The sequence below is a fragment of the Carettochelys insculpta genome, chromosome 1 (assembly GCF_033958435.1).
Source record: "Carettochelys insculpta isolate YL-2023 chromosome 1, ASM3395843v1, whole genome shotgun sequence".
Classification (NCBI taxonomy): domain Eukaryota; kingdom Metazoa; phylum Chordata; order Testudines; family Carettochelyidae; genus Carettochelys; species Carettochelys insculpta.
Window position 1 is genome coordinate 237,932,628 of NC_134137.1, and position 13,411 is coordinate 237,946,038.

Genomic DNA, 13,411 nt, shown 5'->3' on the forward strand with positions numbered 1-13,411 from the left:
ACAATTATCCTCTGAGAAGGAGTCTTCCTGAGTCCTATGAGTAGGTCCCCTACCAAAAGCCCTGCCCATTGTGGTCAGTTAAATAAATGGTCATAAGATTTTTAAAATAATAAATTTCATTATTTCAGATATTTAAATCTGAAATGTCATGGTGGTGTAACTGTAGGGGCCATGACCCAAAAGGGAGCTCTGTGTGTGTAGTGGCGGAGGCTAGAAAAGGTTAAGGGTGGAGAAGTAATTCAGTGGTTTGAGCATTAGCCTGCTAAACCTGGGGTTTTGATCTCAACCCTTGAGGAGGCCATTTAGTGATATGGGCAAATTGATGTCAGGGATGGTGCTTAGCCCTGGTGGGAGGGGACTGGACTAGATGGCCTCCCAAGGTCCCTTCCAGTTCTAGATGTGTATCTTCAACTACCCTTTTTTTGTTTTTTTTATTTAAAAAAAAAGGGGGTTTTGCCACAGGAGTTGCACTATTGCCACCCTTACTTCTGTGCTGCTGCTGGCTGTGGCATTGCCTTTGGAGCAGGACTCCTGGCCAGCAGCCTCTGCTCTCTGGTCAACCAGCTCCAAGGTAGCACAGAAGTAGAGACAGCAATACTGCAAACCCTCAGGAACCCTCCTTTGGGTCAGAACCCCTAGGCTGAGAAACACTGGTTTGCTCCATGAAATCTGCATCGTGCAAAGTAAAGGTACACGAAACGCCACATTTCACAACAGAGAACACAACAGAGAGCACATAGCTATGAACTGTGCAGGACCCTAACTATGAATAATTCCATCTTGTCTTCCAACAAGAGTCTGGGAGTGGGGTTGGCAAAGCTAGTTAAGAGCTAACTGGCTCTGGAAGAGCATAACACTGTTTTTGCAAAACAAGAAATTGTAAAAATATTGGTTGCATTTAGGCCTCAGGTTTTTCACCTTTCTGGATTCATTGCTGAGGGTGAAATGGGCCTGCACACAGGGTCAGCCCAAGGATCTAAGCAGTCCCACTGAAGCCCTGTTTTGAGGATTTAAGTGGGGCACAGGATTTATGCAGGCTCTCTGTACAGAAATTAATTTGACAGCCTTCCCCTCACATTGAGCTGCTTCTTCTGGACCCTTCATGTAAATAAAATCCCAAGGGAGGCACAGCCTGGCTACAACAATTACTTACACTTTTTGTAAGTGTAAAAAATTTGTGCACTCAGTCCCCAGAAGACTAACTGCGTATAAAACCAAGACACCATCTTCTTTTCTGGTTGAATAGCGAGAGCCACAGCCATTTCCTTCAATAACTCCTAATGGACTTTGAAATCATCAGGAGGTGGAGAAACCACCTCTATCACCACCTCATTGAGGAATGGAGAAGAGGTAGCCAAGGGTTGGCGTGGCTGAACTTCCTCAAATTCCTTTTGGGGTGACTCCAGAGAGCTAACAGGCTCACCCATGCTCCTCGGCCTTGGTACCAAGGATGAGTTGGCTATGCTGCAGGTGTTTGCAATGTGCAGCTAGCAAAGTGGGATGTAATGTGTGAGGATGCTCTAGATTAAGGAGAATAAACCCCAAGGGTTCCAGAAAGGCCACTGGTATAGCAATAGACTCAAACTATGCCAGGGCCATGAATCCTTGTAACATAGGCCATGCTTAGACTGAAAACGGTACCATGGTAGGTGGAGATTTCATTGGGGATACTGAACATCTCTGAGCTGTGACATATGAGAAACAACCTTGGACTCTGGTATGCATCTGCCTCTTTTGAGCTGGGTGTTGGGGAGAGCTAACCTTATTGGTACTGGGGATATAGGTTAAGAACCTAGGACTGGAGATGGTTCTTTGAGTGCTTGCACATGGGCCCTCTACTCTAGGTGCATGAGCTCCTGGAACATAGATGCCAAAAAGTTTTCCCTCAGTGGTACCTGTTGGGGCAGTTCGAGAGCCACAAGCTCGTAGTGCTGATACCACACCTCTCAGTTTCTTCTTATTGCCCATAACAGTCACTGGTACTGCTATTCTTCCTTCAGCAAGCTTGGTCAGTGGTTTTCCGTGCACATAGTTTTAGCCTTTTTTGCTCAGGTTTAGAGAAGTTTTTAACTTAAAGAGTGTGCAGAGTTATCTATTACTTGGTGCCAAAGCATGACTCGGTCACTGAGCTTCAAGTCCTGTGCCTCCTGCAGCAAGAGCAGGACCCTAAGTGTATGTCTACATAGCAAAATTATTCTGGAATAGTTTATTCTGGACTTAAGTAAAACACCAGACTTGGATATTCCAGTCTACATTATGGGGAAGCCCCACAATAAGCAAAACTTATTCCAAAACAGTGTGTCTATTTCTTATTTCGAGCAGTGCTTTCAGGGCTCCAATCCAAAATACTATATCTACCTAGCAGAATTATCTCAGAATAAACTATTCCAAAGTAGCTTATTTTGAAATAGTCCCTATTCCTCGTCTACACAGACCCTATTCCAAAAAAACTATTTCGAAAAAGGCACTATTCCTTGTAGAATGAGCTTTATGAATTTCAAAATAAGCTGTCTGCTATTTTGAAATTGTTCCAAAATAGCGCTTGCATTGTGTAGGTGCTCACAAAGTTATTTCAGAATAGTTTCCATTATTCCAAAATAACTTTGCTGTGTAGACATACCCTGTGTGACCCACACTGAAGTTGCCTTATGTTTCTGAATGTTAGGGACCACAGCCAACTCTCCATATACTTTAAAGCTTATACAATAAAAACCTGAGAGGACAGGCTGACGTTTCTGCTCATGAAAATGGCACAAAGACCTTCCCGTAAGCCAGGCCGGTGTGATTTAGCAGAGTGCCTTGGTGCAAGGAGTGCTCCCTCCACCTTACCGGGGTCCCAGCACCACTACCCCCCCACCTAGGAAAATGCACTTAAAACAACTGATTGACAGGAGTGGATTCCTAGCTCCACAGATGGCCAAGCATAAGGACCAGAGTGTGACTTAAATCAGGCTACTTCTTTGCTTAAGTACTGCAGACATTGGCACTTATGCAGGCAGCTGCTGGCCACTGGTTGGATGAATCATCTACATCACAGCAGAGGGCCAATGCTATCTTCATGCCAGTCATGCTGGAGGCATTCTCTGTGGCCTGGAACCTTCTAGAATGGTTGGTATCAGTATTTCTGTCAGTACAAGAGCTGGGCAGGATGGAGCCTGGTGCTTCAGGCCATCATTTGGCACTAGGCCCTTCAGCACCATCAAAATGAAAGCCACCTATAAAGGCCTTGGTGAAGCCATTGTCACCTCAACACTGACCTTCTGTACTGATGGGAACTGCACCTCTATGGTCACCAGACAGACTCACCATCCTCTGAGCTGCTGAGGCTTACTCCTCTCGTCCGAGCAGTCGTTCATGTCACTCCCATCCTTAGGTGGACCAAGGCATAGGGATACCATTGCATGCATGGCCAAATCACCACAGGGGGAGCTATATCTCCTCAGTGTCCCTTGTGGAACCTGTGGGGGTTTCTGCCAGTTTCAGGAGTTCATTCTAGGTGCCTCAATTCAATGGCCTTGGAATGAATAGCACCAACGTCCCTTTTGGATACAGCTGATTTGGACTCTGATACTGAGCCCAGCACAGAACTTCAAAAACCAGCCCAACAGGATTCTGACAAGGCAGAAAGGAAGAGTGTCTACAGCCAGTGCTGGTTTCCTCCTTCTCCTACCCAGAGGAGGCTGTTTCAGGAGCAGATGTGTGACTGCTCTGGATGACTGTAAGGAACACTAACAACTATTGAAAAGGGTGGCCTGAAATCTGGACATATAAATGTAGGTAATAAAAGAACCCTCTCATGTTCTGGTTGATATTTTAGCTGCCGTAAGCCCAGCAAAAGTAGCCCTGCCTCTCAAGGAGGCTACTAAGGACCCTGTTAAGCCTGGTGGCAGACCCCCTGCTTCCCTCCTTCTCATATCAAAAAGGGGTGAGTTAAAGTATTTTGTTCCTACCCAGGGTTTTGAGTCATTGTGCACTCATGTCTCCTGGCGGGGGAACCTTGGTGGTATCCATGGTCACTGAAATTGAAAGTTGGGTCATCAGGATTGCAACACCCACAGCAAAGGACTCAAAGAAGTTGGATTTATTCAGTAGAAAAGTTTATTCTACTTAGGGATTACAGCTCAGAATTGCAATCCAGCAGGCACTTCTGGGTACGTATAATGCCAATATGCGGGACTCTCTGTTGAAATACAAGGACTTGCAAGGGAAGAATTCTCCTTACTAGTGGAAGAAGGAAAGTTAGTTGTGAGGGCCCTGCTGTAAGTTGTACTGAATGTGGCTAATTTGGTAGTAGGAATACACTGTCATTTATTGCTGCGGTCCTTGAAACTCTTGCAGGAAGTCCAGCAAACCATAAGGACTTACCCTTTGTACGACCTTCACTCTTCTGAGAGAAGACTGATGCAAATGTTCCTGGGTTGAAGGACTCTAGGTTGACCCTTAAGCCCCTTGGTTTGTATGCAGCAGCAACTTCAAGGAAGCACTACTGGCCCCTCCAACACATTCACTAATTTGCCCTGCCTGTCCATCAAAATCTGCAGAGAAAAAGAGATAAGGGGTTAGGCATAGACTGCTGTTCTCTTCCACCTCAGCATCAATGCCTGCCCTATCCTGACATCCAGGGGACCCAAGTATTTGATTGGCTGGTTGAGGACATCATACCGGTTTCCATGATGCCAAACTGGCCTCTCCCACTAGGTGCAGGGGCCCATACCACCATGGGCTATTGGGTGTTCGGTATGCTGGAAATGAAATATACCCCTCAGTTCATTTCTATTTCTCCCTCACACCCTCCCTGTCTCTCTTCAGTGACCCTATTATGAAGAACATCTGTGTCAATCTCTCCTTTGGGTGGGAGCCATGGAAGATATTCCATAGAATTTAAGAGGGAAGAGGCCCTACTCCTGTTACACCCTAATTCCAAAAACTAAAGGAGGTCTCAGACTGATTCCAGACCTATGTCACTTCAACAGCTATCCTCAAGAAAGTAGTTTCACATAGTGATGCTTGGTATCCATTATCCCTTCCTTGCGTTATGAGGACTGATAACACCACCCTTAAGACACACTTATTTCCACATATTCCAATGTCAGAAAAGATTCTTCAGATTCACATTGGACCACACACGCTACCAATTGGCTGTTCACAGCCCTGCAGGTGTTTACAATAGTTTGGTAGTAGTGGCAGCCCTCCCGAGAAGCCTAGGTATGTATCTAATCAAGGGCTGGTCCAGCATTTAGGTAGTATCCAACATTCAGCTTACCCAGTCAACATTCACAGTCCTAAGCCGTCTGACAGATGCTAAAAAAACTACTCTCATTCAACTGGGAGGGAGGAAAAGACAGTTACCTGTTTTGTAACTGGTGTTCTTCAAGATATGCTGCTCATGTCCATTCCAAGTTGGGTGTGTGTTGGTACATGCTCAGTTGCTGGAAGATTTTTGCCCTAGCCAGTAGCCACAGGGTTGGTGCGGCACCCCCTGGAGTGGTGCTTGTACGGCAGCCCATATTTGCACCACCCACCTCCACCCCACTCAGTGCCTTCTTGCTGGCTACTCTGATAGTGGGGAAGGCGGGAGGGTTTTGGAATGGACATGAGCAATACATCTTGAAGAACACCAGTTACAAAACAGGTAACTGTCTTTTCTTCTTTGAGTGATTGCTCATGTGCATTCCAAGTTGGGTGAATGCAAGCCAGTGCCTAGGAGGCGGGGTCAGAGTCCTGAATGGACTGCAGGACAGCCCTGCCCACTGCAGCATCTTCCTGTGCATGCTGCATCAAAGCATAATGCGCTGTAAATGTGTGAATTGAGGCCCAGGTGGCCACACTACAGGTGTCCCGGATAGGAAGCCTAGGTAAGTACTCCATTGAGGAAGCCTGCGCTCTGGTAGAGTGAGCCCTGACTTGGGGAGAGGGGACCCCCGCCAGCTTGTAACACTCTTTGTTACAGGCCACTATCCAGGAGGAGCTCCACTGGGAGGAGACCGGAAGCCCCTTCGTCCTGTCTGCTACCACAACAAACAGCTGTTGAGACTTTCTGAAGGATCTGGTCCTCTTCATATAGAAAGCCTGAAACCTCTGCATATCCAAAGTATGTACACTCTGCTCCCTAGGGGAAGCATGAGGTTTTGGGTAAAAAAAAAATGAACAGTAAAGCAATGTCCTGGTTGACATGAAAGGGGGAGACCACCTTCAGCAGGAATGCCAGATGGGGTCTCAACCTGACCTTATCCTTGTGAAACACTGTGTAGAGCGGGTCCACTGTCAGAACCCTTAGTTCTAACACCCTCCTGGCCAAGTTAATGGCCACCAACAATGCTGTTTTGTAACTGAGAAACGAGAGGGAGCAGGAGGCAAGGAGTTCGAAAGGAATCGCCATAAATTTTGACAATAGCAGATTGAGATCCCACAATGGCAGAGGAGGTCGCACCTGCAGCCTGACCCTTGCGATTCCCTTATGAACTTTTTTACCATGGGGTCTGAAAAGACCCACAACAATCCCGGCCCAGGGTGCTAGGTGCACCTTGATCAAGGATAGTGACGACCCTTTCTGGCTCCAGGACAAGTAGTCCAGAATAATCGGTTTAGGGGTCTGCCCTGGGGACAACACCTTTTGAGCCACCCAGGTAGAAAATCTTTTCCTTTTGGCTACATATGTTGCCCTTGTGGAGGGCTAACTGCTGTTCAAGGTTCATGTTCGCAGGCTCCGAGCATGAGAGCTCCACTGCCCTGAGCCATGGAGCTTTCACGCTGAGATGTAGTGCTTGGAGACTGGGGTGCTGCAGTCTCTCCTGTGTCAGCGGGTCCGGGCGTAATGGAAGTGCCATTGGGTCCCAGACAGACAGCTCTCAGAGGGTCGAGTACCAGTGTTGTCGAGCCCACGCTGTGGCCACCAGGATGACTGATGCCCAGTCTGACCAAATTTTGAGTAGTGGCCGGTGGGTGAGTGGCGCCTGAGGGAAGGCGTAAAGCAGAGGACCCGACCAGTGAATGCTGAAGGCACCTACCTAGGACCCCGGGCTTCAATTCTGGTAAGAGCAGAATGCCCGGCACTTTGCATTGAGATGTGTGGCGAATATGTCTACCTGGGGAAGTCCCCACTTCTGGAAAAGTGACCACTTGTAGTCCATGAAGGACCTGCTGAGACGGTCTGCCAGGGAGTTGTGGGTTCCAGGCAGGTAATAGGCTTTCAGGAGAATTTGGTACTGAATGCAGAACTCCCAGAGCATGAGGGCCTCGTGACACAGAGGAGAGGAGCGTGCACCCCCTTGCTTGGTTAGATAACACATCACTGAGGTATTGTCTGTACTCACAGCAACACACTGTCCCCTTAAATTGCTTTGAAGCACTTCACACGCCAGCCTTACGGCCCTGAGTTCTCAAACATTTATGTGGAGCCAGGTGTCCTCCTTGCTTCACAGGGCCTGGGTCTGGCGCTCCCCCAAGTGCGCCTCCCAGCCCAAGCCTGAGGCGTCCGTGACGAGAGAGAGGGAGTGATGTGGAGGGTTGAAGGGCACTCCTGTGCAGACCAACCCAGCATCCAGACACCAGTGTAGTGACATTAGCACTCATGGAGGGACTGTCACTGATGAGTCTATGTTGTCCATGACAGGCCGGTACACTGAGGTGAGCCACAAGTGGAAGGGACGCATCCGTAACCTGGTGTGCTGGACTACAAATGTGCTTGACGCCATGTGGCCCAACAACCTGAAGCAGCCTCTGGCCGTTGTGGAGGTGGGGCTTGATCCATCCATAGATGCAGGATGCCTGAGCACGAAACCTGCTCTGAGGCAGGAAGGCCCTGGCCTGCCCCACATCCAGTAGGGCGCCTAAAAATTCCATGAGTTGAGTAGGGGTCCGCACTGACTTTGTCTTGTTTACTATGAGTTTGAAAGTGTCAAACATCTGTCATATCAGCTGCACATACAGTGCCACCTGGCGCTGCGAGCAACCCCTGATTAGCCAATCATCCAGGTAGGGAAAGAGGTGCACCCATTGCCTGCACAAGAAAGCTGCCACCACTGCCATACATTTGGTTAAGACCCTTGGGGCAGAGGAGAGATCGAACAGAAGGACTGCGAACTGACAATGGTCCTTTCCTGCCACAGACCAGAGGAACCTCCTGTGGGGCAGCTAAATCACTATATGGAAATATGTGTCCTGTAATTCGAGAGCAGCAAACCAGTCCCCACGTTCCAGAATCAGGTTAATTAGGTCCAGGGATATCATGCAAAACCTTACCTTTTTCATGAATTTGTTTAGGTTTTGCAGGTCCAAAATGGGCCTTAGCCTTCCTTTTGCCTTCAGGATTAGGAAATAACAGGAATAAAACCCTGTCCCCAAAGTTGTTGGGGAACCCTTTCTATAGCCACCTTGCTGTAGGAAGGACTGAACCTCCTACCTGAGCAGAATCTCATGAGAGGGGTCCCTGAAGAGTGACAGGGAGGGAGGGTGGAAGTGGGAGTATGCAAAGGACCCACTGGTCTGACGTTATGCTGCACCAGACATGGCGGAAGTGGGGGTAGGCGGAACGAAAGTGAAAGCTGAGCTGGAACTGGGGTGATGACCGGTGTGTCGCTCCTGACTGCACCATCCAAAGTGTTGTTTAGATCCCAGTGGAGGTTTTTGGTGACTCTGGCTCTGAGTCTGTTGACCCTGACGTCTCCTACTGGAACGGCCCCGTCTGCTGTTGGTATCCCGGTATTGTTGCAGGAATTGTCTAAACGGAGGCCTAGGGGTGAAGTGCCGTCCTTGAGTTGTAGGGATGTGCAGGCCAAGCAAGCGTAAGGTGGCCTTGAGTCTGTATAGCCTTTTACCTGTCTTTTCAGAAAGCAGAGATGGCCCCTCAGAGGGAAGGTCCTGGATAGTCTGTTGGACCTCGTACGGGAGACCTGAGACTTGTAGCCAAGCTCCCCTATGCATGGCTATCCGAGTGGCCACGACCCTAGTGGCGGCACCTGCTGCATCCAGTGCAGCCTGCAGTGCTACCCTAGATATGAGCTTATGCTCATCCACCATGGCATTAAAATCAGTTTTGCTCTCTGATGGAACCAGCTACAAGATGCGGGATAAGGAACTGGCTGTGTTATATGCATATCTGCTAACCTGAGCCTGCTGGTTAGCAATCCTTAATTGAAGGCCTCTGGTCGAATAAACCTTCCTGCCATATAAGCCTAGGTGTTTGGACTCTCTTTTCTTAGGGGAAGGGCCTTGAAACCCGTCTCTCCTTATGATTCACTACATCAACAACAAGGGAGTCGGGGGGGCGGGTAGGTATAAAGGAGCTCATTGCCCTGGGCAGGAACAAAGTAGTGGTGCTCGTTCCTTCTGGCTGTGGGTTCGGCAGAGGCCAGGGTCTGCCACACCGTCTTTCTCATATTGTCAATTGTTTTAATAATGGGCAGTGCAACCCTGGTGGGCCCAGATGCTGAAAGGATATCTGGCGCTAGGTCTGTTTCATCCCTGACTTCCTCTGCCTGCACACCCAGGCCCTGGGCTACCCTGCATAGTAATTGCTGGTATATCCTGCTATCCTCCATCACCGGGGATGCTGAGGATCCCGCCAAGGCCTTGTCTAGGGAAGACGAGGATGACACCCTTGCACCTTCCAAGGCCACCAGCCTGGGGGATTAAAGTTCCCTTGTTTAAGTCCCCGGCTCCATGGTCTGTGGCACCGTGCTTGGTACCTGGGGTGGAGAGCCCCATAACAGTGGCTACGTCTACACGTGCCCCAAACTTCGAAATGGCCATGCAAATGGCCATTTTGAAGTTTACTAATGAAGTGCTGAAATGCATATTCAGCGCTTCATTAGCATGTGGGCGGCAGCGGCGCTTCGAAATTGACGCGCCTTGCCGCCGTGCAGCGCGTCCAGACGGGGCTCCTTTTCGAAAGGACGCCACCTTCTTCGAAGTCCCCTTATTCCCATGAGCTGATGGGAATAAGGGGACTTCGAAGTAGGCGGGGCCCTTTCGAAAAGGAGCCCCGTCTGGACGCGCCGCGCAGCAGCAAGGCGCGTCAATTTCGAAGCGCCGCTGCCGCCCGCATGCTAATGAAGCGCTGAATATGCATTTCAGCGCTTCATTAGTAAACTTTGAAATGGCCATTTGCATGGCCATTTCGAAGTTTGGGGCACGTGTAGACACAGCCAGCGTGGGCTACATTGCATGCATGCTAGAGTAGTTCAGCACCTGGCATGGCACTGGACCCACTAGTACCGTCACCAGCAGTGCCATGGTTCCTGGTGCCTGCAAAGGTGGTGCCCAAAGTTGGGTCGGTGCTGACCGCGATGGTGCCAGCATCAGTGCCGAGCTTACCAAAGGCACCTCTGGCACCGTCAGCCTCTGAGATTGTTCCCATGGAGGAGCCCCCAGTGACGCTGATGGTGCCACCCTCAGCACCTGGGGAGTGCCGGGCGCCCTAGTCGGGAGTTCCCTGGCCTGCCCTTGTGTTTCGTGGACTGCCCACAGGGTCCAAAAAGGCCACTGGGGTGCACCCTGCGAGGACACTTGCCAATCCCTAACCATAGGGTGGCAAGTCTGGTGCCGATGTCCACTGTGGTGTGACAACCTCATACCCCTGGTTCTAACCGAGCTGAAGTAATAAGAGTCGGACTCTGAGGCTGACTCCAATGCCGAAGACCAGGTGGTGCAATGGGACCTGTGGTGCATGTTGACTCCTGTGTCCCTTGCACCATGTGATACGGAGTGCTGAACAGGGTCACTGAAGACATGGCTTGCAGGGGCTGGTTCAGCGTCAGGAGCTATGCTGGCGCCCCGTTGTCTGTGCTGGTGCCTGCTCCTGGGATGGGTGGTCTGGTGGCGATGAGGACTCCCAGCACAGTGTTGGTCCCAGCACCATAATCTGTAAGAGGCCCTGCACTGCACTGAACACCTCCAGCGTTGAGGGCAGCCTCGGAGAGTGCAGGCTCATGCCTCGTGCTGGCATCAATGCCACACTTCATTACCCAGCTCATGGTGCGATCTGGCAGACCCCTTGGAGGGTTCTCCACGTTTAACCCTTTCATGGGCCTGGCCCTGTTCTCGCCTCTTTTTCTTGTGAGGCACCAGGGACTGACTTCTATGGTGCCTTGAAGTGCTAGGTGCTGACTCCTGATCTCTACATTGGGAGCTTTCTGACAGCACCAACGGTTGCAGAGAGCTCTGCACCGATGATGCACTGCTCTGAGCTCCTGCAGGGGAAATGTCTGGGCACAAGGTTGCCTCCATGAGTAAAACTTTTAAACGAAGCCCTCTGTCCTTCAGAGTCCTGGGCTTGAAGGCCTTGCATAGGGTGCAACGCTCACGAAGATGTGCCTCACTGAGGCAACTCAGACAAGTACTATGCAGGTCGCTTTTGGGCATTCATTTGCCACATTCTGAACAGGTTTTGAAACCTGGAGAACTGGGCATCCCCTGGCACTGAACCACCAAGAGGGGGTAAAGTCCCACCTCAGCTCACTTACAACTAGGTGAAACTACTTACAAAGAAAAGGAAACTACCTAAAATATTTACAACTATTTACACTAATTACTAATTTACAAGTAATAGCTACCAGCCAACTACACAAGAAGTGAGAGAGCTCCAGCACCTGACAGTGCAGCAAGAAGAAACTGAGCAGGGGAGGAGGGGGGGTCAGGTGGAGCATATATGGGCTGCCATAAAGGCACCGCTCCAGGGGGCACCACACCAACCCTATAGCTACTGGCTAGCCAAAAAGCTTCCAGCAACTGGGCATGCACCAGCGCACACCCAACTTGGAATGCACATGAGCAATCACTCAAAGAACTTGCTCTTGATCGGCTGAGATGATCCACTTGTGCATTCCATGCTCCCAAGAGATGTGATGCCTTGAAGAGGATGAAGTGTTTCGTGAAGAAGTCTCGAAGACAGATGGCCTCCTGACACAAAGCACAGCAGTGATTTTTCAACCGATTTTTCACACACTGGTGTGCTGTGAAATTTCCCCTTGCTGCAACACTTTGCAGAGTCACTGTGCGTATGTATGTGTGAGGGAACTGATGACCCATGCCAGCTGCAGCTAAAGCAGCAAGGCTGCCTGAGTCCCAGCTGGCATAGGGTTTGTCAATTTCCTCTTGCAGCTGCTCTGCAAACTGCCACCAGGAAGGCGAGAGGGGGAGGTGCAGGATTGATCAATTTCCCCCATGATGGCTCTTTGGAGATTTGCTGCAAGGGAAAGGCCAATCCCACAGAAGCCCACTCATACCAGAAGGCAGCAAAATGCTGCTTTCTAGGCCAAAAGGGCTGCGGGGAGGGGTGTTTATGAAAAACTCAATTCAGCTGAAAAAAGTGGGTATGCAATCGAAGTGTGTCATGTTACTGAAAAGATTGAGAACCACTGGCATAGAGAAATGAGCTGCTACCTATTACTTGTTGACCCAGAACATGGCTGTGGTATTGTCTGTCAGGACTTATACGACCTTGCTTGAGATCTGGGGAAGGAATACTTGGTAGGCCATATAGATGCCTCTAATTTTCCTGAGCAACAAGAAGTCCTGCGGCACCTTACAGACGAACAGATATTTTGGAGCATAAGCTTTTGTGGGCAAATACCCACTTCATCAGTTGCATCTGACGCTGAGGGTCTTTGCCCACAAAAGCTTATGCTCCAAAATATCTGTTCGTCTATAAGGTGCCACAGGACTTCTTGTTGTTCTCGAAGACGCAGGCTAACATGGCTACCTCTCTGATACTTGTCTAATTTTGCTGACATTTTCATGCAAGGAGAGTTTTTCTTAGTATCATAGGTCCTGAGATTGTTAAGGTGGGCACTCCAAAGTAGGCCTAATGCCTCCAAGACAAGTAACACCGATGGCCACAGGCCAACAAAGAGCATCCCCATCATTACTGAGCTTGGGTTCTTCCACCACTCCAGAGAAGTAAGGACCAGAGGGTGGGGGACAGACAAACAGCACTGAATCTAAGTGATGTCTTTCCAGAGAGTATGCTGACACTAGCCAGATCTGGAAGGGCTCAAGATACAGTCTTGCATGCCAAACCACATCAATACATGAGGCCACATGCCCCAGTAGCCTGAAGCAAACTCAGGCTGTCATAATTGGGTGTACCATGACTTGGGTGGACATTTGAAAGGTTCAGTGCAGTTAAAGTTGTAAGCAACTTCAATTGTAAGTATTGCAACATTAAATAAAATTATCTGGTAACTACTGGGTACTAGTTAATGAAACATTTTGTCATATTCAAGGTCACTTTAAAAAGACAACTTGACTAACATGTTGGAAAGCAGATCCATTTTACAGGTGTACAGTCATTCCAACAGACCTTCCTCTTTTAGCGCCAAGACACAGGATTTGTGGTTAGCCTTCTAGAATTAAGTATAAAAAGTTAACCTTGGGGAAGAGACATGACATACTGAAAACCCAAGAAATTCCA